We start from the raw sequence: 27,754 nt of genomic DNA on the forward strand, positions 1-27,754 counted from the left end.
GAAATTCCGGCTCCTCTTGGTGCACTACGGGGGGGGGATTCAACAACATTGAGGGTGCAGTGAAGAGGGTTGCAACTAAAATGGGGAATTGCACAAGCGCATGGGAGGGGGCATGGGCACATGGACCGAGGGGCTAAGTGGTCTGGGGGTAGAACAGGGAAACCAAGGGGCTAGCTTCAGAGGCTGGGGCGGGGCAAACAAACAAAGGCTGCAGAAGGAAATGGGCGGGGCAGGCAAACAAACTGAAGCTAGTAAGGGGGGCTGGAGCAAAAGAGGAGGCAAAGCAAGTGGCAAATGGGGCAGGTAGTAAAGGGCAAAGCTGGGGGGGTAGGCAGTCCGGGGGGGGCACATGTGCCCATGTGCACTTGCACAAGTCTTTTTTATCTTGCTGCTGCTTCTGGCCCTAAGGGTGGAAATAGGGCATGGCAAGCCAAGCAAGCAGCTGAGTCCAGAGGCAGGAGCTGAGGCAGATGGTGTACAGCCAGTGGGGGTGGTGGAGGGGGCAGTGGTGGTGGTAGTAGTGGTGGGGTTGGGGGGACACACAGATGGATGCGGTGGCAGCTCCACGCCACACCCCGTGTCCCTGTAAACACAGTCAAAACCCCCACCACAAGAGCACAATTTGAAAATTACTCAGTCTTAGGGCCCCCTCCACGGTGCTCTGCAAAGTCTCTAGCTGCTGCCCCACTGGCAGATGATCCTTTTCTTCTCCTCCTCGGGCTTCAGCAGCTCCAGGCAGCGGCCTCTGCAGCAGCAGCAGCTCCAAGAACTCCAGGTTGTAGTCCAGGCAGGCAGAATGGACCCCTCTCAGGTGGTGGTGGTGTCCACAACAGCAGTGGCTGGGGTCCCTCACTCCTCCTCTCTGGGGAGTGGGCTAGCAGCCCCCCCCCCAGGGCTGCAGTTGCAGCAGTAGCAGCACCCAAGAGTGGGGGGTGCAGCAGCCAAGTAGCAGAGAATGGGGGGTGTCTGGCGCAGCCAGGGGAGCAGCTGGAGCAGCAGGGAGAGCTTAGGGCCTAGCAGCAGCAGGAGTAGCAGCTTCCCACCTCCCTCCAAGCTAGAAGGCTATGGGAGAGCAGTGAGAGAGAGAGAGATTCGCTCCAGGCTAAACAAATCCCTGGTACCAGGATAAGTGAAATGGCAGCTGCTGCAGGTCAATTAAGACACCTGGTGCCAATTAAGAACTTTCCAGAAGGCAGGGAGAAGGCTAGGTTGATTGGGACACCTGAAGCCAATCAGGGGCTGGCTGAAACTAGTTAAAAGCCTCCCAGTCAGTCAGGTGGGTGTGCATGTCAAGAGCTGTGGGAGGAAGTTGTGCTGTTGGAAAGGCTGAGTAGTACACACCATATCGGGCACAAGGAAGGAGGCCCTTAGGTAAGGGTGAAGTAGAGTTTGAGGAAGTGAGGGCTGCTGTGGGGGAAGTAGCCCAGGAAATTGTACATCATGTTTCTAAAAGGTCAGCTACCATAGCTGATACTATTAGGGGGTCCCTGGGCTGGAGCCTGCAGTAGAGGGTGGGCCCGGGCTCCCTCCCCCACACACCTTTGTCCCCTGCTTAATCACTGAGCCTGGGAGACAACAGAGACTGTGCAAGGGAGGATAACTTCTCCTCACCTCCCTTGCTGGCTTATGATGAAAATGGATCAGTAGACTGTGACCCTTGTCTCTAGAGAGAGAAGGGCTACGTGGAGGGTCACAGTGAGCCTCTGAGGCCAGTGAAATCCGCCAGGAAACGCGGGACCCACGGAGGCAAGGACAGAGCTTTGTCACAATACACACACACACTAGAAGTGGCACATTCCCTGGTAACGGATAGGTCATGCAAGTTACAGAGACCCGTCAGGATGGCTATACCCTCTTGGGGCAGCAAACAAGAACAACCCTACCCCTTCCTCCATCAAATGCACAACTACAAAACCTGAACCACTTCAGGCCTCCATAACAAAACAGCAGGTTATGAAACCAGGATGCCCCCACCCCTCTTCTGTTTCCATTTGGTAGCTGCTGAACTGTTCTGACCCATGTGACACTACCAGGAGGATGTGACCATCAGCTCTGCTAGTAGGTGAATGTTTGGCAAAGGTGCTTTACAAATGGGAACCATTATATACAGTAAGTATTAATTGCTAGCAACAGCTGAACAGGAATATAGGAAAAATCTCAGAAGAGATCCGAGTGGGCTACTACAAAATCCCTAATGCTATACTCATCCCCTCCTCCCAGTTTCCAATACTTAACACTGCACTTACATAGCATCTCTCTTCAGAGGATCTCAGGGCATTTAGCACCCGCCCCAGGTGAGGTGGACCGAGTATTTCATTTATTTTACAAATGGAGAAATGAAGGCAAAGGGAAGTGAAGCTACTTATCCCAGTTTACATGGAAAATAGGAAGGAGAGTCCAGAACAGAGCCCAAGATTGCCACTGGGCTCCCTGTCTGGTACTCTAACCTCACTCGCTAAATCCACATGTATGCAGAGGGAGTACAGCATTTTGTCTCTCTTGGGATACTTTGCCGCAAGCACCAATTCAAAGGAAGATCCCTAGGCTAGATTAATACTTTAACTCAAAGGCCAGCTGGTAGTGGCACTTCTAATGTGTGAGAGAGGAATGGAGGAAAAAGACAAGGCGGGTAGAGGCATAGTTCTAGCGTCTGTCACTCACACCTGAGAAAAAGGAGGGAAGCTGTACCATCTACAGCTCAAAACCAGGGAATGAGGAGGAAACTGCTTTGGATTGAGCCTGAGCTCTTATTTCGGGAAGTTGAAAACAGGTCTGTATCTTGCTACGACTGTTGGGCGAAGATTAAGATCTTGGATTTGACCTACAAAGTCCTAATGGTCTGGGTCCTGCTTTCATGAAAGATGTGTATCCCCACTCCCAATCCCATGTGATACAGTGGCAGCTTAATCACCTTGGACAATTGTAGCTAAGAGTCCCCTATTTAAAACAGAAGGGAACTGGCGGCAGGGTGTCCTCACTGTGGCATCCAGGACTCGGGAAGCAAGTTCCCTCCTTAATTCATCATTGGGACAAGCTGCAAGACTTATCTGTTCACCCAGCTCTACCACGAAGGGGAGGGAGGTGGACTGAATGAGAAATGGAAGGGGGTGTTACAGTGAAGACTGCAGTGAATGTCATGGTGATGGTTAGTAATGGTTTTCATTCAGGAAGGCTGTTATAAGTTCTAGTGGAGATGTGCTGTACCACCATATGTGCTTTTAAAAGCCTATAAGGCATTTAAGAGTTCTGATAGGTGCAACTGGGGAAAAAGAATGGAAACGTAATTTTTAATTAAGTTCCACCTACAGGGACATATTCTGCTCTCAGTGATACCTGTACAAGCCCTTTAATTACACAAGTGTAAATATGGCATTTTGGGGCTCTATATTTAGTGCCTCTTTAGGACTACTTACATTTTCATGTAGAAACCACACATTCCCTCTAGGATCTGAAAGTCAGGCAGGTTCTTTCATTCATGCACTTCATTACCAGGAATAAAAGGCTCTGCAAGCCCAACTGTACCCTCTGTGGCACCTATTGCAACCCAACCCCCAGGCCATTGTTACAACACCACTTTCCAGAGCAGAACCACCCCTTAAATAAGATGTTGTGTGTCTTTGCACACTTCACAAATTGGTTATTCACATTTCCTGATAGTTCCCTTAATCTGTTTTATACCATAGTGCCAAAGATCTATGGCCTATGCTGGCCAGCTCAGCATTTGATTGGCTGGGATTTCTCTCCTCTCTGTAAAACAAAGACAGGCATAAGCTGCAAAAATTAGGTTCTAGACTCAGATTCCGAGTTCCTCTCCCTCAAAGTTTGCAGGTTTTCTGTTCCCAGAAGCTTACGTTCAGACCTATCTGTTTCTGAAGAATACTTTCCCCCTTTGCTTCTTTCTCCATACTGTTTTGTTTTCTCACCTTTATCCTGGAGTACCGTGCTGCATGTCTCCTGAAGCTCTACACAGATATTTAACAATTGCACTCAGACTGACTCCCCTCCCATTCTTTGTAGGCTCTCTGGGGAAGGGAGGATATCTTGCCATGCCTAGCATGATGGGGCCCCCACTCTCAATTGAGAGCTTTAGGAACTACCATAATGCAATACTAAGGATTTCAATATCCTCAGTTTTCCCATCAGAGTCTTGTCAATGAACATCTGTATTTTCAATAATTCACTTGTTCAAAGTTGTGTGTCAAAGAACTAGCTCTTGATATGATCCTCTTGAGGGGAGAGGAGCAACAGCCTGGTATATTCTGGTTTCTCTTACTTAAATGACTCAGTCACATTCCATAAAGCTGGTTGGCAAATTTCCCATTGCAAAATGCAGATTCATCAAAATCTAAATGTTTCAGGGGAACATGTCAATTTCAACTGTGTTTCAATGGAAACCCTGCAGGGCTTCCTGCCAAATTGTGCCCGTCTCCCTTGCTTTACGGGGTGCTTGGGATAACTGACTCACTGGGCAGCTGCCAGCACAGGCTCCTGACTCCTTGAGCTGTCTGCTTCCCAGGTAGGAATTTCCCTTGATTGCCCAGATCCATAGAGAACAAACCAAAAAAAAAAAAATTTTGGTTTTCCCTAAATTCATTTTTTTCTTTCAATTTTTCCTACTCTGGAAATTTTTTTTAAATGTTTGACCTTTCATCCTGATTTGAGATGAGGGGTTTTGGGATTTCCCCCCCAAATTGAAAGTTTTTCAAGGGAGGGAAAAGCTGTATTGCAGCCAGCTCTAACTTTCATCCCTGAATTAAGAACCTGAGAGTAACTCAGGACTAAGATGGGAGTCACTTCTCTTTACTGAGTGCTCCAGAACTAGCTGCTTCACATAACATTTGTTTAAGCCTGATGCAGAGAAACTGATTCTCTAACCCAGAGTCCCCTGGCATCTGCAACCTGTTTCAGTGTGGCTAATTCAAGGTCATCCTAATACAAACAGGCCCAAGCCACAAAGTTCTGATCCAGTTGTGAACATTAATTTTCAGTGGTCTTAGAACCAGGGTTTTGGTCTATCTTGAGGTGTCAGATTATTGTTTCCTTCATAATCTCTCAGCACTGACTTCACCTCCACTATGCTCATCCAGAGGCTGGTAAATGGTTAGTGCATTCATTTTCTTTTCTAAACCTAAGATGTCTCATTATAGACTCTAAATCATTATCTTTCCCACCCAAAAATAGGTCTTTTGGACAGAATCTATGGAAACCTTTATGCAGAATGCTCGTCTGGCACCTCAACTAGCTTTCCTGCATCATTTACAGTCAGGATTTATGGAATCACATCGATTGCTCCCAGCAAGTATGTTTCAGAAGTGCCACTTACTGTGCTAACTTTTATCCCATTTCCAGCTCACCCATTTCCTCATAATGGTGCGTAAGCATTTTTAGTTATGGGACCAGATCCTGGCTGTGCCACCATGTGAGGAAAGGCACAAGGGGTCTTCCTCCTCTGGGGTACTTGTATGGGGACAGCAAGAATCCCAAAGCTTTTGGCCTGTTCCACCCACAGATTTTACAGGGTTTTTTTGGGGGGGGGGGAGGGCAAAAAGTCATACCAGTACAACTCCCAGTGTAGAAGCAGTTACACTGGCATAGAGCGATCTTACACTGGCATAGATTATTCTTATTCCTGTATGGGAACAAGCTCTCAGTACCTTTATACTGGTATAACTATGTCCATACTGAGGGACAGGGGTGGCAATACTTTAATCTGGTATAGTTAAGCCAGTAAACATTTTGGTTGTATACAAGTTCTTGGCTCCTGGAGTCAAGGTGAAGCAAAGTGTTACCACTACCTGAGGGGCAAGGCATGGCTAAAGACACCCTCACCTATGAACTGATGCAGGACAAAGCTGGAAGGAGAACCAGAAAGGGAGCATGGGCACTGCTTAGGGTGACCAGATAGTGGGTGGAGCCTATAAAAGAAAAGACACCCCCCCCAAAAAGGGACTGTCCCTATAAAAAAAAAATCAGGACATCTGGTCACCCTAGCACTGTTCCCTTCTAGTACCCCGGGGAGGCATTCTGCCCTTGGAGCAGCAGAACTGAAGAGGGAGGGGGAGAATGAAAACATTGCAGGGGCTGATGTGCATTTCCACACCCCTCTGCCAGTGTTTTCCACCCACAAAATATCTTGGAGGCAAGATCAAGACCTGGAGGAGTGGGTAGAGTGGCCACTGCTCTGTATAGGATCTAGCCAGCTACTGGGGAGCAGATAGGACCACCCTCTTCTCCGCATCTTCTTTCACCTGGCCAGCCATAGTGGTTGCACTGGCTAGGGCTGGCGTGCAGAGATGGCACAGTGTATGCCTCCAGCCAGCCAGAAGTGGCCACTCATATGACTCCCTGACCCAGCCTGATCTTGTCTTCCAGCCACCATGGGTCCTAGTGCAGACACACAGCTAGGGGAGGGGCAGGAGCATGTGCACCAGCTGCCACTGAGGAATGGCAGTAGAAACAACTGGGAAACCCCTTCCCAGCCCAGAGCCAGCTTCCCCCCCAAGTTGTGTTTCAGTAGCTCCCTTTGCTCCTCCTCCTATTCCTTTGCACTCCCATGGAGCATCGCTTTCAACAGAATTCCTATGGCAGGTGCAAGTGACTGGGTGCCTCCCACGTCCACACTAACCTGAGACTGCTCAGGCTCTCCCAATCAGTAACTAACCCTGTACCTGGAAACAGATATTTTTCCTATACAACTTTTTGCTCCATTCTTTGGATGGATCTCCTTGACCAGACTTGCCGTTCCCCACTGCAGCCCTATTGATGGTCTCGTCCCCTACTAGTACTGGGTGCAATAGTTCACTTACTTCTGCTGACTCCGGAAGATTTCATGGTCTGGCCTGAGAGCTCCTCAGCAGCTGCCATCTCCCTCAGCCGAAAGCCACTTCATTTTCACTTCCACCACCAGCAGGTGTTAAGCTGGGAGCCATATCTTCAGCAGAGACTGTCCCTTGCTCCAAAGATTCCCCCTTACTCAATAAATGAACATTGGCTGTAGGTTAGAGCCAGGTCCTCACCCCACAAACGCACACCTGGGGAATTGCTAAGCTATCTCTGCTGCTCACACCTGGGAGAGGAGCAGGAGGGCTCTAGCATCTGAAAGATGTAGCCAAGGAAGGGAGGGGAGCATCTTAGCTCCCACCTCAAGCTGGCATTTTGTGCTCAAAGGGATATGTCTAGAGTCAAAAGCTTGCGGGGAGGGAGAAGTAAAGATGACAGCAGGAGGAGGGATGGCTCTAGCACCTGGAGCTCACTCTGTAAGCAATGAAGACCTGTCATGTAACCAGGATCTGAGAGGTTGGGCCCAGTGGCTGGTGCAGGAGGTAGGCTAAGCGGTTAGAACAAGAGTCAGTAGCAAGGAATCAGAGCCCGGAATCAAAGCAGAAGTCAGAGACCAGGTACCAAAGGGAAGGGTCACAGCTGGAGTCTGAAACAAGGCAAGGCAGGAGCAAAGCTGGGAACAAGCAGGTGCAAGAACTATCAGAGCTTTGGGCAAATGCTTTGAGCAGCCACTGAACTGCAGGGTGAGGAGCTAGTCTGCTGATTCCTCCAATTAGGGTGACCAGACAGAAAATGTGAAAAATTGGGACAGGGGGTGGGGGGTAATAGGCGCCTATATAAGACACAGCCCCAAATATTGGGACATCTGTTCACCCTACCTCTAATCAACAGGCAGCATAGCCAATCAGGCAGCCTACTACAGGCTAGCTGCACTCATTAGATTTCCTGGAGACTGACTCTGCTGGAGGCCCCAGTTCCTGACAAGACTAGCCCTCACCCTGCAGTACTTATGATTATTGAGGAAGTGAGCCATAAGGAGCCAAATACAGCAGGTTTCATGGTCCATGTGAAACCATCCACCCAGCCCCCTTGCTTGGCAACATCAATACTTTCCAATAGCCAGATACTCACCCAAACACACTGTCCCTCCCCCCGTATCTAGCTGAATAACGCAATTACAGGTCAGACCCCTCCACAAGAGACTGTGAGCTAGCCATTAGACCTGTGCTATCCCTGTTGTAAGATTTCTGGCTTCAGTGTAGTTAAATAGGGATCAAATTTGCACCACAAATCCCTCCCCTTTACATGTTTTGTTGCATTAGAAAGAGCAATCAAAGAGATAAAAGAGAGAAGAACACAGGGTTCTGGAAGTACTGGACTGTTCAGGGCAAGCCATCTAGACCCAGAGATTTGAATAATGCATGCTCCATAAATCTAAGTGTCCCCGCTTGCCACATTTTAGAACAGGGAGCAAAAATAATAGCTACTGTCCATACTTATCACCAATAATAAATTGCAGGGCTCCTATGTGTGGCAGAGATTAATGCAAAAACACAACCCAAAACACATGACTAAATAAATAGATAGTTTGACTTTCCCGGGGGTTATCACTTTCCTTCTCGACACTCCTCTCGGACTCTTCCCTGCTGTCCAACAAGGAGGTACATCCAAAAATAACCACCCTCACACCACACCCCCTTGAGAGACAGGAAGAAGGGAGCTAATTCACCCCTGGTGTGAACTCCATGCAAGTCAGTGGAGTGATCCATTGATTCTCTCTGGATCTGGCCTCCAAAAGTGGGGGTGCTGCAGCAGCATACTTAGCTGCACTGTGTATGAACAGAGACTGAAGAGCAACCAGGTAACCACCTCCCTGGGCATGGGATTGACACTTCCCACAGGGGGAGACCTGCATGCTTCCTAAGCAGAGATCAAGCCTTGCTGCTAGACTATTCAATGGCTGGTTTGGAAAAAAAAAAATCCTTGTTACTGAGACATCATCTACCTTTGGACTTCAATTGGAGTTGACTACATGAATGTGAAGGCAGTACTTGGCCCATAGGAACAAAGGGCGGCAGCAGGAAAGTCTCCTAAGAATGAGACACAGAGAGAGAGGCAGAAAGGATTACAGCCTTTAGAACGGCCTTTACTAATAGTAGTAATCACATGATGCTCAATGGTGCCCCAGTCCTTACTTGTTCCCAAAATGACTGTTCCTTGTTGAGAAGGACTCTCCGCTACCCAGCCTGCCAGATTCATTAACTGAGGTTGTGCTACCTCCTTAGGGATAAGAGAAAAGGGAAAATAAAAGACCTAAAATACATTCAGTAGCTGAAAAGGGAGATAGGCCCCATCTGCAGCCCTCAGACGCAAAATGGCTGGCTCAGTTAAAGATGCTCATCATCTCCCTCCAATGCAAAAGGGAGGTACCAGGAGAGAATGCTGGGGAAAGTCCTGCTAAGAGGGGATGTCAGTGGTGAACTGACAAGTCACAGAGAACCTAGCTCTTAAGGAAGGGAGCCAGCCATTTGAGTGAAGACCCATTCACAGTTAGAACCTGGTAGCTCTCAGATAGCTGTGTCCTGTTATTCTCTTTTAACATGTTTCCATAATTAAAATGAAGATGAGTTTTTGAACATTGGCTGCTGCCTGTGCTTGACCAGTCCTCCGTCCCCCACACTGCATCCAATGCTGCTTTTGGAAAGGGTCTCTCTTACCTACTTCTAGTTACAGGATGCTTCTCCTTTGAAGAACTATTCCTATTTGTAAAGTATGTTTCCTCTTGAAAATTGCTCCTGGCATCTCCCATTTGGAATATTGTAGCAAGGGACAGAAATAGAAAGGTCATGGTGGGACTCTTAAGAAACCAAGGCACTAAATGTGCTGAAATATCACAGCCATCAACTACACCACACACATTAGACAGCTGGGATAGAGCTCATGGCCCCAAGCCTGGTTGAGAACACAATTTCCTGCCACTTGACTTGCAAGAATCTCTCTAGTACCTGCCAGTTGTCACAGAGCATATGCCCTCTTCACACTGTAAGGGCCCTATCCTCCTCTCATTTACACTTGTTTTACAGCTGCATGACACCACTGACTAGAATGTAGTTATTTGTGATTTAAAATAGTGTAATTATTGTGGACTCAAGCCATAGAGGGTCAGACAGACAGATGACCAGAAGGGGCAGCAGTTCATATACACAGTTGCCATTATTATTAGCTATTACTTGTTTATCAATATTACAATAGCATCCAAAGGCTTCATTCAGAATCAAAGCTCCATAGAGTTAGGTTCTATGCAACTAGCACAAAAAATAAAAAGATCAGTCTAATTTATAGACTAAAAACTTCAAGCAAATGTAAACAAAACAAAACAAATCAGAGAAAGGGAAGCGACGAAGATCATGTGGTTCACAATCCAATAGTACATTGTTGAATGCTCATCCTTGGGAAATTTGAAAGGTTAGGGTTTAATAAGCCTTTCTAATGCTACTTGTGGCTTTAAGCTGAAATGATTGACCTCGTGGGCAGCAGCATAATAGTATTTCCTATTAGTTACTATGTGTCTGAAATGTTAACCAGCAGTCCATTAGCACTGTATTTGCCTCATTAACATATCTGCGGAGCTAGTAGCACCGTCCCACTTGGAGATTTACATTTTAGTTTTAGATGCTGCCATGCTGGAGTAGTACTTTTTAGTGCTTTCCCTCCAGAAGTCCCTCCCTCAAATTGGGCCATATGCACTAAACATATAGTACTATCCCATTACAGGGTGGGTTTTTTTTAAATTAAAGAGGTCTCTCCTGCTGCAAAAGTAGCATAGTTGGATATTAACAGTTCCCGATCATGTTTGAGATGACTGATAACTCATTTTCTGAGTTCACTGGTGATGGAAAGATGACATGGATAATGCTAAACACATTACCAGCTCCACTGTGGCTTGAGAGACCTAATCTCCATTGGCCCTTGTTTACGTAACATTTCTCATCAGACTTCTCTTTATATACTATGTTTGACAGGTTAGATGCTGGTGATTAGACCCTAACAATATCCTGGTTTTGACATAAATAAATAAAATAATAAAGCTCTCAAAGTCCAATCTGCCCAAGTTTAATTGCACTTTCCTCTCAATTTTGGAGATGGCCAATCCAATGAACCAAAACAGGCGAAGTATCAATTCCTCCAGTAGCCTACAGGAACCCACTTCAGCCTATTTCCCCAAATTATAAATTGGGGATGATACTTATTTATCTCCAAACTAATCTTCAAGAACTTTATAATGCATTTGTGAAGTGCTTTGTTTGTGAAAAGTACAGTACAAGCATCAGTGATGGTATGGATTTCAAGGGTAGCCATGGTGAAGTAGTGACACCCTCACTAGTTTATGCAAGGTTCTTTTTAAATCCTTGCCTGTGCATCAGGAACACGTAGCGTACACAGCTTGGTGCCTCGGTCGATCGGTGAAGATGACATTTTGCATCTCACAGGTGTACAAGTATTTTATTCTATACTGGTTCTAATATCATCCTCATCACCATTGTATCGAGCGTGCATTAAGTGATGTGACTACCATCTGTCATGTAGTTTGTTCTCCCTTATCCTCCCCTCTGGGGGTAGAACTGTGAGTACAAGGTTGTGTTTTCTTTTAGTAGGCATTTGGATATTCTTGTTTTTAAATGTATATGCTACTAAGTACTTATAAAACAAAAGGCAGGTTGAAGAAGTGCACTTTGCTCTTACAACAGAAGGTGGGGAGGTTTGTTATAGTCCTTTGGGAGTTCAGTCCTCAGTCTCAGACCAGTCTCTGAGAAAGCTCAGTCTCCTGCACAGATGAGCTTCCCCTTGTGCCTGAGGAGCAGAGAAGTCGACCATCCTGTGACTCTTAGATATGCTGGGCACAGGCCACTGAACTTGATTTGATTTTCTGTGGGCAAGACAGGTTTGATTTGCCCCTGGTAGCCTGTATCACTGAGGAGATGTGCCACCGGATACTGTACCAGCTGGAGTTTCCTAAGGGCTGATAGATTCATGCCGCACTGCTGGACTCCAGGTAGGACATGGTGAAGGTGTGAATGATCAAGGCCAGGTCACTGTCCATCAGGATGGGATAGAGTCTCCTAGCCAACCAGAGATAGTAGAAAGCATCAGTGTTGCTATGTGAGAGCTTAGCCTCAGAGAAGAATCTAGGAGTACTCCAGAACTCCAGAGGGAGTTGACCGATTACAGATGTACATGCACCGTGGCTGCAAACGCATCAGAAAGCTTTCCATTGCCCACTAATAATCTTTGTTTTTCTTAGATTCACCTTCATCCCCGAACTCACCTTGTCTAAGCACTAGGCTATCTTGGTAGCAGTGGTGTGGTCATATGTAATAAAGGATAGGTAGAGCTATATGCCCATCTGCCTATTGCTGGCATTTGAGTCCATACTGTCTGACCAATTCCTACCTCAAAAGGCACGTTGTGAGTATAAATACACTAAGAACCAGGAGATGATCAATCAAGTATTGGTATTGTGGGTCCATATGAGTCCCTAAAACAAGAAAGATAAATTTACTTAATGGCTCCATGCAGATGTTGAATAGGATCAGAAAGAATTGATCTTGTGGGATTCCACAAGTGAGGGATTTCTCCAGCACATCATCCACAATCTACAACCTATCCTGGAAAATGATCCCTTATTCCCAGACCTTGGGAGGTAGGCCAGTCCTCACTTACAGATAGCCCCCCAACCTGAAGCAAATACTCACCAGCAACTACACACCACAGAAATGCTAACCCGGGAACCAATCTCTGTAACAAACCCCATTGCCTACTCTGTCCCCATATCTACACTAATGACACTATCATAGGACCCAGCCACATCAGCCACACCATCAGAGGCTCATTCACCTGCACATCTATTGTGATATATGCCATCATGTGCCAGTAATGCCCCTCTGCATGTACAGACAGTCTCTACATAAAAGTATAAATAGACACAAATCAGACATCAGGAATGGTACATACAAAAGCCAGTAGGAGAACACTTCAATCTCCCTGGACATCCAACAACAGATTCTAAAAAATAGCCATCCTTCAACAAAAAAAACTTCAAAGAGAATCTGCAGAGCTACAATTCATTTGCAAACTTATCATTAATTTGGGCTTGAATAGGGACTGGGAATGGCTGGCTCACTACAAAAACAAATTCCCCCTCTCTGGATTTGACACCTCATCAATTATTGGGAGTGGACCACACCCACCCTGACTGAGTTGGCCTTGTCAGTACTGGTTCTCCACTTGTAAGGTAACTCCCTTCTCTTCATGTGCCAGTGTATATTTATGCCTATATCTGTAATTTTCACTCCATGTATCTGAAGAAGTGGGGTTTTTACCCACGAAAACTTATGCCCAAATAAATCTGTTAGTCTTTAAAGGTGCCACCAGACTCCTCTTGTTTTCCTGGATACAGACTAAACACTGCTACCCCTCTGACTCAAGTGAGGCATGTTTCCCCTGGCCACTCTTCAGGTGCATCCCTCCAAGGAGTGTACAAAAGCCTCAATTACCATAGGTTGCTACGAGCACTACTTTCCCAAAAAGGAGTATTGTCCTATCATGCACAGTATTTAGAAGTACTGAAGGCTTGGCTACTTGGGGAAGTTACTCTGCAATAGCTATTCCTGATTGTCCACACATGGAGTTACACTTATTCCAGAACCCAAATGGATTAAGCTAATTTTGAATAAGGCAATCTTATTCCAGAATAAAAGCATCACAGAGTTAAATCAGGAATAGTGAATCTGAAGCAGATTCACATTTTACCTTATTCCAGATTAATTTTCATGTGTAGAGAAGCCCTCAGTAAACCACTGTGCTTGGGCTATCCAGTATGTATTAATGCACAGTTATCTAAAGGGAATCCACTGTTAATACCATAGAAGATGTATTGCCAAGGACATGGAGCTGGAGATGTGATCGGGAGAAAGATCTTTTACGATAAGGCCAAATGCTTAAGTCTATATTCAGTCCTTAGTATGGCAAAACTCACTGAAATCATTGGGAGTTGGACCAGAATGAGAACTAGTGCCCCAATCCTGTAAAACAGAGGCCTGCAGTGGGACTGGAATCCCATGGTATACACTGCCATAATAGCAGGAGTGGGATAAAAATTCAACAAAATGTGGGGGCAAATGGGATTGGGTACTGTGGGGCAGGACGGGAACAGGATTAAAATAAATAAATAAAAAAAATAGTCCCATGCATGGCTCTACTGTAAGCAGCTCCCTGTAGGCAGACCCTTGTTCTGTCAGTCATTTACTGATGTCAACTGGGCTTCATGCAGGGAGTGCCACTGCTTCCTAATTCCCCAATTTGAGCCCAGGATAAGGGTCCACCCCCCCCCCCCCTTTGTAGACTGAGGCCTAAAATCTTCTGGCTCCGAGTAGGAATGTAGTAATGAATGGTTTCCTCTCTTCTGGGCTCTTTCTTGTCTATTTTCTTTGAAGGCCATCCAGCCCCCCAGGGCCTGTGAATTGGGCTTGTTAATTCAATAGAGGTAGGAATCATTTTGCATGTTAAAAATTGACAACAACATACTGCGCACTCTCATGCAAACTTTCCTTTTATTCCTTCTTGTTCTTTTCCTTAATCAAAATGTCATTTTGGACTGAAAGTCCTTGTTTTGGGTATGGAGACATCATAATCAGCCAGGATTTGGTTTATATTGTCCATGACTGCTAATGACGCTGTTAAATAGTAAACTTCTTGAAGTGAAAGCTAAACCGCAGGAATTTGGTTCTAAGGCTCAGAGAGGGAATTCTGGGAAGCTGCCTTTCTCTAAAGAAAAAAATGTTTCAGGCTTCCCTCATTCCAGACAGACTACCAAGCGACCACAGACCACTGCAGCCCATTCTTGCACTAGCAGAATGCTGCATTTTATCAGTCACTCATTCTCAGTTTACTGAGTTTTTCTCTCTGTCAGACTTCATTACAAAAGAAGATGGAAATTTACTTGACATTTATTTAGCAGAGACTGGCCTCAAACCACAGGCCTGGATCTAAACATCCCAGATCTCTAGGGAGGCCAGAGCCTAACTTTACAGCTTGCTTTTATCTCTCTAAGGGGCTGCACCAAACAGTTCTTATCCACGGGGATGTTTGACTATAGATATGGTTGCGTATAGATAGAGATAGCTCAGTGGTTTGAGCATTGGCCTGCTAAACCCAGGGCTGTGAGGTCAATCCTTGAGGGGGGCATTTAGGGATCTGAAGCAAAAATTGGGGATTGGTCCTGCTTTGAGCAGGGGTTTGGACTAGATGACCTCCTGAGTTCCCTTCCAACGGTGATATTCTAGGATTCAGCTCAGGCCCATCTCCAATATTTACACCTCAAAACAACCCCATGGCATTTTCTGATGGCTAATTATGTCAATTTAAGCGTTAACATTGTTTGTTAAAAGGAGCAGCTGTTAACATCAGCCTTCTCTAGCATTATGGGTGAAGTTTGGGATTGTGGGTAGAGCTCTGGGAAGAAAGATGAGGTGAGGTGAGAGGATGAAATGAGAAAGTAGATGTTAAAGTATTGGCTTTTCAACCTTACGGAACTGATGTTTAGCTATAACAGAATTATATCCTCTTAAAAAAAAGGGAAAGAAAAAAAAAGGATATAGGGCCTATTTTTACACACATCCAGTAAGGATTCTCTGTTAGTTCAAGTGACAGAGGCCTGTGTTTCTGAGCTGAAGATCCTGTTTGTTTAGTTGTTGTATGTTGTTTATGTCACATGTTATCTGGCAATTATGGTGTCTTGTCTGTGACCATGGCTTTGTTATAGCAGGGGACAGTGGTGGCCAACACTCCATCTCCTCATCTCACCCTGAAGAGTTCTGAAAGTGGGACTTATGCCATAAGCCAACACAGAGATAGTCACCCTGATGTGCAGTCTTGAAGTCAGGACAAAAAAACAGCAACAGTCACCAGAAACTTTCATTTCATTTTGGCTGGCCAGAGACCACACCCCTCCTTTCTTCTTTGATGAGGACTTAGCCTCAGTTCTCTGGGCTGTCATCACTTCTAGCCTAGGCTACTACAATGAACTCTAACCAGGATTCATCCTGAAGCTCTTTGGAGAAGGAACTGTCTTTTTCTACAGTATCTAGCACAATAGAGTCCTGGTCCATGAACGGGGCTCATAGGCACTTTATTTGTATTCCCAAAAGACCATAGGAAAGCTCAAGACAGTTCAAGACACACAGAGAAGACAGAACAATGAGAGCACACACTGATTCTTTGGTTTCTGCATCAATTCAGACTCCAAATATAGCACAGTAGAAAGGTACCAAAATAGCACTGCTAGGGAATGGTGCCTTCCTCCACCCTGACCCAGCATGGGTGCCCAACTCCACTGCTTGTCGTCAAGTGCATGGCTGTCACTAAAATGCCTCCATTCTGCTTCACGTGCTAACAGTCTTCTGAGCATGGGCATAGTTTTGGTGGGGCCGGGGGCCAGAGTGAAAGTAAGGTGGTATGGGCTGGTATGGCATACCAGTAAAACGTGGCCACCTGTACCGCCCCGTACCGCTGATTTTAAAGCGTTGCTACCTGCTTAAAGCACTGCTGCTGCAGCGCTTTAATGTCGCTGCCCCTTTTGCACCCCCGTCAGTGGCCCTGCTAGGTCCCTACAGGCAGGGCCGCTGATGGGGGGGGGAGGGCGGCAAAAGGGGCAGGGATGCAGCAGCGCTTTAAGCAGGGTACTTTCGCCGCTTTAAAGGACCCTGCTTAAAGTGCTGCCGCGTCTCTGCCCCTTTTGCTGCCCCCCCCTGCCCAACCCTGGGCCACCGACAGGGTGGAGGCAAAAGGAACAGCTACTCTGGGGCTAGTGATTTAAAAGGGCCCAGGGCTCCAGCCACTGCAGCGGTCTGGCCCTTTAAATCACTGCTAGAGCCCCAGGAGGGCTGGCTGGGTGACGCCGACTCCCCCAACCCCGCTCCTTCCACTCAAGGCTCCGCCCCTTCTGGGGGGCAGGGTTAAGAGACAAATTTTACTTTCATCCCTGAAGGGGGCCATTGCCCTGATAAAGAAACTGCAAACCTTGGGCAGGCACAGAATTTGCCCTCCCCCTGCCCAGCACACAGCACCATTGGTCTGATTAGAGCTGCCCCACACAAATACAGAAGTCAAACTACACCTATCCTTCTGAGTTGCACTCCAAGAGACAGAGCATTCCTGCCAAAGGCCCCTGTAATACAGCTTGTTGGCCAGTCATTAGATCAGAAGGTTCAAATACACTCACAACCCTGACTCAGATTTTATCCCATTCAGTAGAACGCAGTGGTGCACACAAGCGTTTTGTCACATGCCTGGCAATTCTGCAGGTGCAGCATTCTGTGTTTCTTCTTCTTAAATGCTCTTTGTTCTTCCTGCGTGTGATTCTAATGGGGAAAAAGTCTTAGCTGCCATTCTTTTTCACCTTGATTTGCTGTGTCCTAATTTTCCACAGGGCTTGTTTCAAATTAATTGAATTGGCAAAACACATTATTTAAAACTTGTAGATGTAATGGAAATAACTTGTGTGCATTAACAATCCCAGTTAGGTTACCTCATCCAGTGTTGAGGACAGACATCTCTTGTATTAAAGGAGATCACCCAGTTTTGGAGAGAACCAAGTGGAACATGGATCCAACTTTTTCTTCATCTGTGATACATTTTGAAGCAATATCAAATTGAAGCAATATCAAATTCTTTCCCAAAAGTCAGAACAGAGGATGTTTCAGGACATGATCAAATCACAATGTATACAAAATAGGTTTAACAACAATATTTTCCACTGTCTCTTTACATTTATTATGAAGAATTTTGCCCTTTTCTCCATCTGAGGATCTCTGAGTGTTTTACAAAAATTAGTGAACTAATTAAAAAAAAAAAAAAAGCTTTTATATGTCTTTGTGCTCTTCCAGCAACGAAAGAAAACAGAGTGATGCCCAATGTCCTCATTTGGGGAATCCCCTAGACTGGGAGAATTCCTTGCTGGCACAGAGTTGACATAGCTGGCTCCTATGCCATCATGACTCACTGCAGTACACAACAGAGGGGGCACATTTAGGCTGAGAAGGGGTGTGGCTGGAGTGTAATTGCTCTTTGACTATACTTATCTGTCATGATTTCTGGGTTCATAGCCAGCTGATGTTTAAGGAGCTCTCAGGTTAGTATTCCTTCAGGCTGCTCTAAGTGAGTTTAACTGAGTAGAATTGGCCCCAGAATCAGGGAACCAACAACTGGCTTCTGTGCTCAGTTCATCCCCAGCTGTGCCTAGTGGATGCTGGGCATAGCTTAAAATCTTGTCTAATAAGTGTAGCTTCACAGCAAGGTAGACAGGTATCATGATCTAAACAGAGGAGAAGGGTGACACAGAAGTTAGTGATGGAAGCAATGCCATACAGAGAGTCAGTGGCAAAGCTGTGCCTTATGTTTCTCAATTGCCAGTTGTACTTTCAGTCACAAGAGGACTCTTCCTCCTGAAGAGTCCAATTATCAGTGCTCGCTAAAAAGATGAGGTTTTTGTAATGGGCATCTGGTTGCAGTAGGAACTGGCCCTTGACCATAAACATTTCACACTGGGCCCACTGAACCACCACCAGAGGGTGACAATTTTCAGCTGCTACCAACTTGCACTAGGGTCAGACCAGTAGCCTGAAGGAGAACACAATTGGCTTTTGCAGCCACAGTCATCAAAAGGCTGGATTTCATTTCACTTTCATCATAGAAAATGTTAAGGATTACCAGAGGCAGCTCCAAACACAGGAAAAGCGAGAGTCACCTTTGCAATTATGTGGTTGGGGTTTGCTTGGTGTAGTTTGGAATTAGAGAAAGTAAAACATTTCCAATTCAAATGTGCTGCAGCTACTGCCATGGTATTTTAAAGACTATCCTTAGTATGCATCCTTAAAAGCAGTTTTAGAAACACAGGACTTGGACTTAAGCCCCAGTCTTCGGGAGGAAGGGCAAATAGCCAACCAGAAATTTTTAAAAACATATTTTAGTGAGTTGTGTGTTGCTGAAAGGTGCCAGATGGAAAGCTCCAGGGAATGCAGACAGGGTAGCTGCACAGACAGAGTGTCACACCAAGCTAAAAGAAAAGGAGTACTTGTGGCACCTTAGACTAACAAATTTAGTAGAGCATAAGCTTTCGTGAGCTACAGCTCACTTCATCGGATGCGTTTGGTGGAAAAAACAGAGGGGAGATTGATATACACACACAGAGAACATGAAACAATGGGTTTATCATACACACTGTAAGGAGAGTGATCACTTAAGATAAGCCATCACCAGCAGCGGGGGGGGGGGGGGAGGAGGAAAACCTTTCATGGTGACAAGCAAGGTAGGCTATTTCCAGCAGTTAACAAGAATATTTGAGGAACAGTGGGGGGTGGGGGGGAAATAACATGGGGAAATAGTTTTAATTTGTGTAATGACTCATCCATTCCCAGTCTCTATTCAAGCCTAAGTTAATTGTATCCAGGTTTCAAATTAATTCCAATTCAGCAGTCTCTCGTTGAAGTCTGTTTTTGAAGCTTTTTTGTTGAAGGATAGCCACTCTTAGGTCTGTAATCGAGTGACCAGAGAGATTGAAGTGTTCTCCAACTGGTTTTTGAATGTTATAATTCTTGACGTCTGATTTGTGTCCATTCATTCTTTTACGTAGAGACTGTCCAGTTTGGCCAATGTACATGGCAGAGGGGCATTGCTGGCACACGATGGCATATATCACATTGGTAGATGCGCAGGTGAACGAGCCTCTGATAGTGTGGCTGATGTGATTAGGCCCTATGATGGTGTCCCCTGAATAGATATGTGGACAGAGTTGGCAACGGGCTTGGTCACATAAACACCACCCTATATCGGAAACCTACTGACCGCTATTCCTACCTACATGCCTCTAGATTTCATCCTGATCATACCACACGATCCATTGTCTACAGCCAAGCTCTACGATATAACCGCATTTGCTCCAGCCCCTCAGACAGAGACAAACACCTACAAGATCTCTATCATGCATTCCTACAACTACAATACCCACCTGCTGAAGTGAAGAAACAGATTGACAGAGCCAGAAGAGTACCCAGAGGTCACCTACTACAGGACAGGCCCAACAAAGAAAATAACAGAACGCCACTAGCCATCACCTTCAGCCCCCAACTAAAACCTCTCCAACGCATCATCAAGGATCTACAACCTATCCTGAAGGACGACCCATCACTCTCACAGATCTTGGGAGACAGACCAGTCCTTGCTTACAGACAGCCCCCCAATCTGAAGCAAATACTCACCAGCAACCACACACCACACAACAGAACCACTAACCCAGGAACCTATCCTTGCAACAAAGCCCGTTGCCAACTCTGTCCACATATCTATTCAGGGGATACCATCATAGGGCCTAATCACATCAGCCACACAATCAGAGGCTCGTTCACCTGCGCATCTACCAATGTGATATATGCCATCATGTGCCAGCAATGCCCCTCTGCCATGTACATTGGCCAAACTGGACAGTCTCTACGTAAAAGAATGAATGGACACAAATCAGACGTCAAGAATTATAACATTCAAAAACCAGTTGGAGAACACTTCAATCTCTCTGGTCACTCGATTACAGACCTAAGAGTGGCTATCCTTCAACAAAAAAGCTTCAAAAACAGACTCCAACGAGAGACTGCTGAATTGGAATTAATTTGCAAACTGGATACAATTAATTTAGGCTTGAATAGAGACTGGGAATGGATGAGTCATTACACAAAGTAAAACTATTTCCCCATGTTATTTCTCCCCCCCACCCCACCCCCCACTGTTCCTCAGATATTCTTGTTAACTGCTGGAAATAGCCTACCTTGCTTGTCACCATGAAAGGTTTTCTTCCTTTCCCCCCCTGCTGCTTGTGATGGCTTATCTTAAGTGATCACTCTCCTTACAGTGTGTATGATAAACCCATAGTTTCATGTTCTCTGTGTGTGTGTATATAAATCTCCCCTCTGTTTTTTCCACCAAATGCATCCGATGAAGTGAGCTGTAGCTCACGAAAGCTTATGCTCTACTAAATTTGTTAGTCTAAGGTGCCACAAGTACTCCTTTTCTTTTTGCGAATACAGACTAACACGGCTGCTACTCTGAAACCTGACACTATAAGCTGATAACATGACTCAGCCTGACTTGGAGGGACAATCTCTAGATAGAGAAGGGAATTTGGCCCCCTCGTGACTTGTTCTCCGAGACTGCCAATTGGGGCGGAGACCAGTGGCCCAAAGGAGAAAAGCTACGTTACTACTATCATTCTTTGTTTAGCAGTGCTCTTGGCAGTGTAGTACACCCCCCCACAAATGCTATGTCCTGACACACTAAGTCTCTTTCATACCAATTTTTCCTTGCATCATGCTGGATCCCTCCTTCTACCTTGAGGATTTCAGTCAGCATGTGTGATACACTTGCTCTTCCTGATCAAAAACCTGAGAACACAGTTTGTTTTGAATACTTCATATAACTGGGAGAAAAACACCTATGTAGCAGAGTGCCTAGGTGGGCACCAGGGGAAAACTAAAAACATTCTCCTTCTTCTGAGAAAGCTGCTTTGTCAAACTTTCAGAGGTCTCCCTGTGGACTAACACCTCTTCACAATCCCCATGTAAACACATCAAAAACACATCCACTGCTACAAAACACATGAACTCATTGGCTCATTACAGAGAGGCTTACACTATTTTCAGTGTTTTTTATGAGCTCTTGCACCCTGATTCCCTTAAGATCTCACAGAGGAACCTTTACATTTCAGCACCAAGGACAGGGACAGACATTTACTTGGAAGACGTATAACCGCAATAGAAACCTGTACAAACCAAACACTGGAGAGGTACAGAGACAGTCCCTCCTAGTGTATGTGTGTGTGCTCTGGGGAGAAGGGGAGAGATGCAGAGAGCTCCTCCTAGCGTGGGGTTGGTGGCTCTGGAGGTTAATTCCCCAGATGAATCTTTTTCTTAGTATGTGACTGGTAGCTTTGATTAGCTGGAAACCTGTGCTAACATCTGCAGGTAACCAGGTACTAAAGGTGGGGAAGGAGAAGAGAGAAAGGATGGAGGGGAAATATTTTGCTTTCCTTTTTTTTCTATTTTTTTGTTTATTTTTGGTCTTCTGCTAAGTGAAAGGCCTTCTGTTCAGATAGCAGGAGGAGGCTGGTAATGATTAATTGATTTTGCTGTCAAATACAGGGAGCACATGTGTGAGTGTCATGTGTGTGAAGGGTGCAGGCCATCCTTTTTATGGTGAAAACTTTAATTTCTGGTCCCTGATAACCTATCTTTAAAAAAAAAAAAAAGCAAGCAAGAGAGAAGCAAAACATGCACAAAAAGAAAAGCCAAGACGCATGGAACAAAGCCTTCCTACAGTCACTCTGGGAAAACGAAGAATCTGCCTGGACATTTTCTGGGCTTGAATGAAACACAAAGGCTAAAAGAAGCTAGAAAATAGCCAATGCTGTCAGGGTAAAGCTCTTCCTCTTACACTTCTGACTCAAGTCTTTGTTACCAGAGCCTCTCTCCTCAGCTTACCCACAGGCTGTATTCTAGCACAGGTGCCCTTGCCATGACACCTATACCAAGTCAGTCAATTAATCTATCTTCTTTTTAGGTATTTATATGGACATCCCAATACCATAACAATCATCTACTGGTTTTTAATGCATTTATCTTCATTACACATCTGTGAGGTAAGGAAATACTATTATCTACATGGTACAGATGAGGAACTGAGACTATGACTTAACCAAGTCACACAGGAAGCCTGTGGCAGTGTAGGAAATTGAAGCTGGGTCTTCTGAGTCCCAGCTGGCACTTATTTACAATAAAAATTGTAAATATACACATACATATATATAATCCTAGTTTTCTGTCCATCCCCCACCCCCTTTGACTTGTTGCTTGTCTTCTTAGGCTGTCAGGTCATTTGAGAAGGGATCATGTTCTCAGACATTGTTAAATGGCTAGGACAACAGAACCCCATTCTGACTGGGGTTTCTGTTCAGTGATTCAGTCTCTCTCCTGAGATTTTGTATGACAAACATCCAGCCCCAAACTAAATTGATTAGGCCAAGGAGAAAGAAAATGGGTCTTTCATGGACTAGAGATACCTGGAGACAGCAGCACTTTGGGGTTCCACTGTTTAGGGGTTTTTTTGGTAGCTTCAGGCAAGTAGGTTTCCGAAAGGAGGCACATCCCCCTCCCTGAAAATGTTTATGGAAAGATCAGAATGGATAATTCCTCTTTGGGGAGGAGGGGGAAAAAAGAAAAAGCACTTCCCCCTCTACTCTCAGTTGATGTTTGAGCTTCCAATTATTTGCACTTGAAAGTATTCAGGCACCTTTGAAGTGAGAGGTGAGAGATTCAGGCTGTCTATACAGAAGACAGCTTTGAGGAACTCAGTCTTTCTAGGGTGGTTTCTAGAACACTCCTCGCTGAAGCATTCACTGCTTCCCCAATTGCTTTCCATGGGCAATCAACTTTTCCCTACCACAACCACAAAATCCTGATGTCCAACCTCCAGGAACCAGGCACTCTGTCCAGAGAGTCCTTCTTACCCCAAATTTCAGTAGATTTGGATCTGCAAGGCCTGGATTTTGAGGAAGTTTGGATCTGAATTGTGAGTAGTTCTTCACTCTCTCTAATGGGCTAAAAAAGCACGTGTGCTATCCTATCTACCTTTGGCTATGGCGTAAAGAGGCACAGAAGGAGGAAACGGAAGGAGAGAAGATTGGGATTAATAGTATTCAAGGAACAGATTAAAGCCCTCCAGGAACTAGATAGGGCCATATGTTTAGATATGCCTGGTGAGAGGAAGAAATTTTAGAACAGATTTGGGAACCATTCCTGAGCATAGACATGTAGGATTTCTCAAATCACAAACTAGTCAACTGCATCTGGTAACTGGCCTCCAACAATAGCCAATAGCTGGTACTCCAGAGAAAGGCAAGCCATTTCTTCCCTTACCACAACATAATGCACCTGCCCTATTCTGCACTGCTGTGGATGGGGGTGGGGGGAGGAGTTGGGTTGGAATTCCTTTCTGGTCATGGTTGCCACCACTGTATGCCCTGAAGCAGGAGATCCGATAACCCATATCCTAGTTTGTATCATCATTCAGATCTTCTGTGGTTGTATTACATTTATCCCAGCCCTTTGAATAATCTAGCCACACTATTTGATTCTCTGGTCTCTTGTGGCAGAGTCAATTCCACAGGCTCTGTATGTGCTGTGGGAAAGAGTATTTAGGTATTGGCAGGTATATCCCACATCTTTCGCAGAACCCAGCTGTGCCAAATAAATAAATTGCCTGCGGTCATTTATGTGCAAATAACATGTGCCGAGGGGCCTTTTGGAAGGAAAGCTTTCAATCTGTGTTTAGAGCAGTGGTGCCATAATGGTAACAAATAAACATGCGTTCTCTCCCCTCCCACCGTGCTTTTGTAACCGGGCACTTTGCCTTGCTGAGTTAAAGCTGAGAAGTGGTGTTTTGCATTATGTAGGTGGTTGCAGAAGAGAAAGAGCCACAAAGTGCACTTAACAAACCCCAACCTCTACTCCAGTGTTGGGAGGTTAAAACCAGAGATGAGTGAATGAGGTTCATTTACCCATCTGCAGCCAATTCCCTTAACAGGCTCTGGTAAAAAACCAACAAGTTCTGGAGCCCCCATCTCCCAGAGGAGCTCCACGACATAGTAATTTAGTAAAGTACACTGGCTTTCATTGTGAATGGGCTGCTTAATGTAAGTGCAGCACTTAGGGACAAGAAGAAGCAGAACTAGAGAAGGTTTGAACCTTTGATTGTTTCAGTGCATTAGTCTTTCCTCCACTGTAGCTAGCGAAAGCCCAGTTATTGCATAGCAATAGGCTGGGTGACCAAAGGTCCTTTCCTTCTTTTTGCCATCCCCTACTATGAATTTTCTCCTTACTCAGAAAAAAAAAAAGAGTTTGATTCATAATCACTAGATATAGCTCAGTTAGGATTCTCATCTTTCCAGTGTCCCTATGCAGGCATCTGCACATGCACCAGCACAGAATGCAAAGTACGTTCCAGGAATAATCCTTTCAATTTAAACAAACATTTTGGCTATTTTCATACTTCTTGTGCATTTGCTTTACATGAATATTCTAGTGAACAAGCAAACTGGCAGGATCACTCCTGGAAACACAAAAGTGTTCAGTAAATATCACAAGGTACTCAACAGAAAGCAAATTGTGCATTTGCAATTGCAGATGTGTGCTCTGGAAACTTGATCTTCAGATTCACATCAATCCACGCAGGGAACAGAAACATACTAGGTGATCAACAGGTGCTATCAAATACTTGCAATGAACTGTTCATAAATGAGCTACAGACCAAGAATTATTTACAAACATTATCCAGCAAATTTTGAAGTAAGGGTTACATTTGATAACATTTCAATCTGTTCATGGGCAATTTACAAACAGAAATAGAGGTGAAATTTTCCAGATAAATTATTAGTCACAAACAGGCAGATAGGGGGAAAAAATCCCAGTGCTGGATTGTTTAGCTGTTGACCAATCTGTATAGGAAAGCACCTATTATAGCAGGGTGCTGCAGTATCAGACCCAGTGTGGGGAACCGACTTTCAAATATTGTAGCCTGAAGGATTCAGAGTGAGTTGGACTCTGCTCCCAATATCACAGGGAGCTGCATCACTTCCTCTGATACCAGAAGCAGCTCCACTCAGCTCCTGCAAACAGAGTCACTTTCTAATTTGCAGTATCTTGGCCACATACAGTCCATCCAAACAGAGTGGCAATTAGTGGCTGTTGATAAACTTTGCTGTAAGCCCTTGTCAGGGCTTTAGCTGCTCTGGAGCTAACTATTTACAAATTTTGCTAGTTACAGACACATCGGAGAAACACTTTTGACAGTTTCCGTCCCACAAAGTTTATTTTTTCCCTAATTAGAGCAGATAATGAGAAGACCCTGCTTACAAAAACACACAACCCTGTGACCCCAAGATTGGCACACTAGAGTCACAGGAAAATGCTGCACATCAAGCTACAGATAGTGATTGAATTGGTACAGAGCCACAAACCAACTGAATCGAGGCTGGGGGGTACAATATTTCTATTGCCCTTCTGAAAGGCATGAGGACAATCACCACTAGGAGTGGGGTGAGGGGTCTCTGACCACACAAGCCAGACTTGGGATGATAGAGAATAATGTAATTGTTCCCCCCTACACCTCCCAATCCCAGAGACTGTCTGGAAGAAGTACACATGGTGGCTTTTTCAAACTTTTGAAGTCTGAGGTGTTAGGATGGAGACAGCCTGCCATGAGCACTGAGAAAGGCTCTGGGGAAAGGATAAAGGAATGTGGGCAGAGGCGGATTATGGTTTTGTGGGGCCCCTGGGCCATAGCAAGTGGGGCCCCTCCCCACCCCTTCCTCCTGCAGTCCCTTCCACCCCCTGTTCTCCCCTCCAGAGCTCCTACCAGGGAGTGGGGTTGGGGTGTGGGGGCTTGCCCTGCTCTGCCTGCATGGTGCTCCTGCTGGGGCGTGGGGCCTTGCCATTTTTCCCAGGTCCCCCAGTTGGCCAGGGTCCCCGGGCACAGGCCTTATTGGCCCAGTGGTGGATTAGCCACTGAATGTGGGGTGCAAGGTGGAGACAGATCTCACAGTGATGGATGCCAACATAAGTACCAAAATACCCAGAGCTCAGTACTCTACCTCACTCCCCCACCCCACTTATTTGAGTAAGAGGCAGCACCGTGCTGTTGGTGTGGCAGCCTTCGCCTCTGTGTTTCCTACCTTTTGGAGCAAGCTCCCTGCTCCACTCTGCCTCACTGACTCTCCATCTTCAAATTCCCCCTGACAACCTCTCTCTCAAGCACTTAGGGTACTGCATGCAAGACAGGCATTGGACTGTACAGAATAAAGTTTTATGGCACTGTGCTGCCATTGCATAGCTCTACTGACTGAGGCACAGGACACAGAGCCTCATGTAAGGTCGCACAGAGTTGCTACCCTTTCTACCTGCCAGCTTCTTGGCTTAAGCCACTAAAGAGTGCAAAAAAAAAAAAATCTAAATCACCATTTGCCACAGGTGGGAGAGCTAGTGTAAGCAGGACCCAGACATTTTTATTAGTGCATCAGGATCATGACATGTGCCTGATGACATCAGAACAAATGTCCACTCTCCTGTATTCAGCAGTAGCCAACACTCAATGTTTCAGAGGAAGGTTAAAACACTGTCACAATGAACCTGATCATTTGCTGCAATGCTGTACCTGGTTGGGGGTAGGGGGAGATAATTTCCTGGCCCATATCACAAACATCTTATGCTAGGAAGCATGAGATTTCATGGCCTCTATTTTAGTGAAAAACTACAAATGACCATAAGATTATCCAGGCCTTTTCTAAATCCTGCCACAGTACAGTAATTGACTTGACCTCCTAGGGCAATGAAAGCTGAATGCTGGAAAACGACTGTACATTGCTCTAATGTACTGTTACCTCACAACGATGATATACAAAAAGGTAAAAGGGATTATGTAGCACTAGTCTTATGAAAACCCCCACAAGCCAACACTTTCCAGGGAGGCTGCATAAACCGACCAGTGCAAAGATGTGATGCTGACCTGGCTTGTGATCAGTTGAGTTGCAACAATGTACAACAAGGATGATGTAAAAAAAACAAAACGAAAAAACCCACACACCCCTCAATGGCAACTGACCCTGGCCAAAGATTAACAGCTCTCCAACTTCCCCAAGAAGAGCTGGCCCTTTTCTTTATAACCATAAGTGCTTCTGTATGTTCAATTGTATTGACTAGCAAATAAGGTGGGGGGAGAGGCAACGTCCAGCCTGGAGATGTGACTGTAATATCTGTGACCAGTGACACAAGAGATATTCCTGGCTCTGCCATGGGTTTGCCGAGAAACCACCTCTGTGTTC

At 45.5% G+C, this 27,754-nt stretch overlaps 1 protein-coding gene and 1 long non-coding RNA gene across 3 annotated transcripts in view; both read right to left on the minus strand.

Annotated features, from left to right (window-relative positions):
* Positions 1-27,754, minus strand: part of LOC119843404 (limbic system associated membrane protein) — a 1,338,056-nt gene that overhangs the window by 512,217 nt on the left and 798,085 nt on the right. The window lies entirely within an intron of this gene.
* The window catches only part of LOC122459601, a 29,265-nt gene continuing 12,080 nt past the window's right edge, over positions 10,570-27,754 (minus strand). Inside the window, exon 2 of the long non-coding RNA XR_006280411.1 lies at positions 10,570-11,900. This is a non-coding gene — a long non-coding RNA (uncharacterized LOC122459601). The remainder of the gene's footprint in view (positions 11,901-27,754) is intronic.

The sequence above is a fragment of the Dermochelys coriacea genome, chromosome 1, assembly GCF_009764565.3.
Source record: "Dermochelys coriacea isolate rDerCor1 chromosome 1, rDerCor1.pri.v4, whole genome shotgun sequence".
NCBI classification, from domain to species: domain Eukaryota; kingdom Metazoa; phylum Chordata; order Testudines; family Dermochelyidae; genus Dermochelys; species Dermochelys coriacea.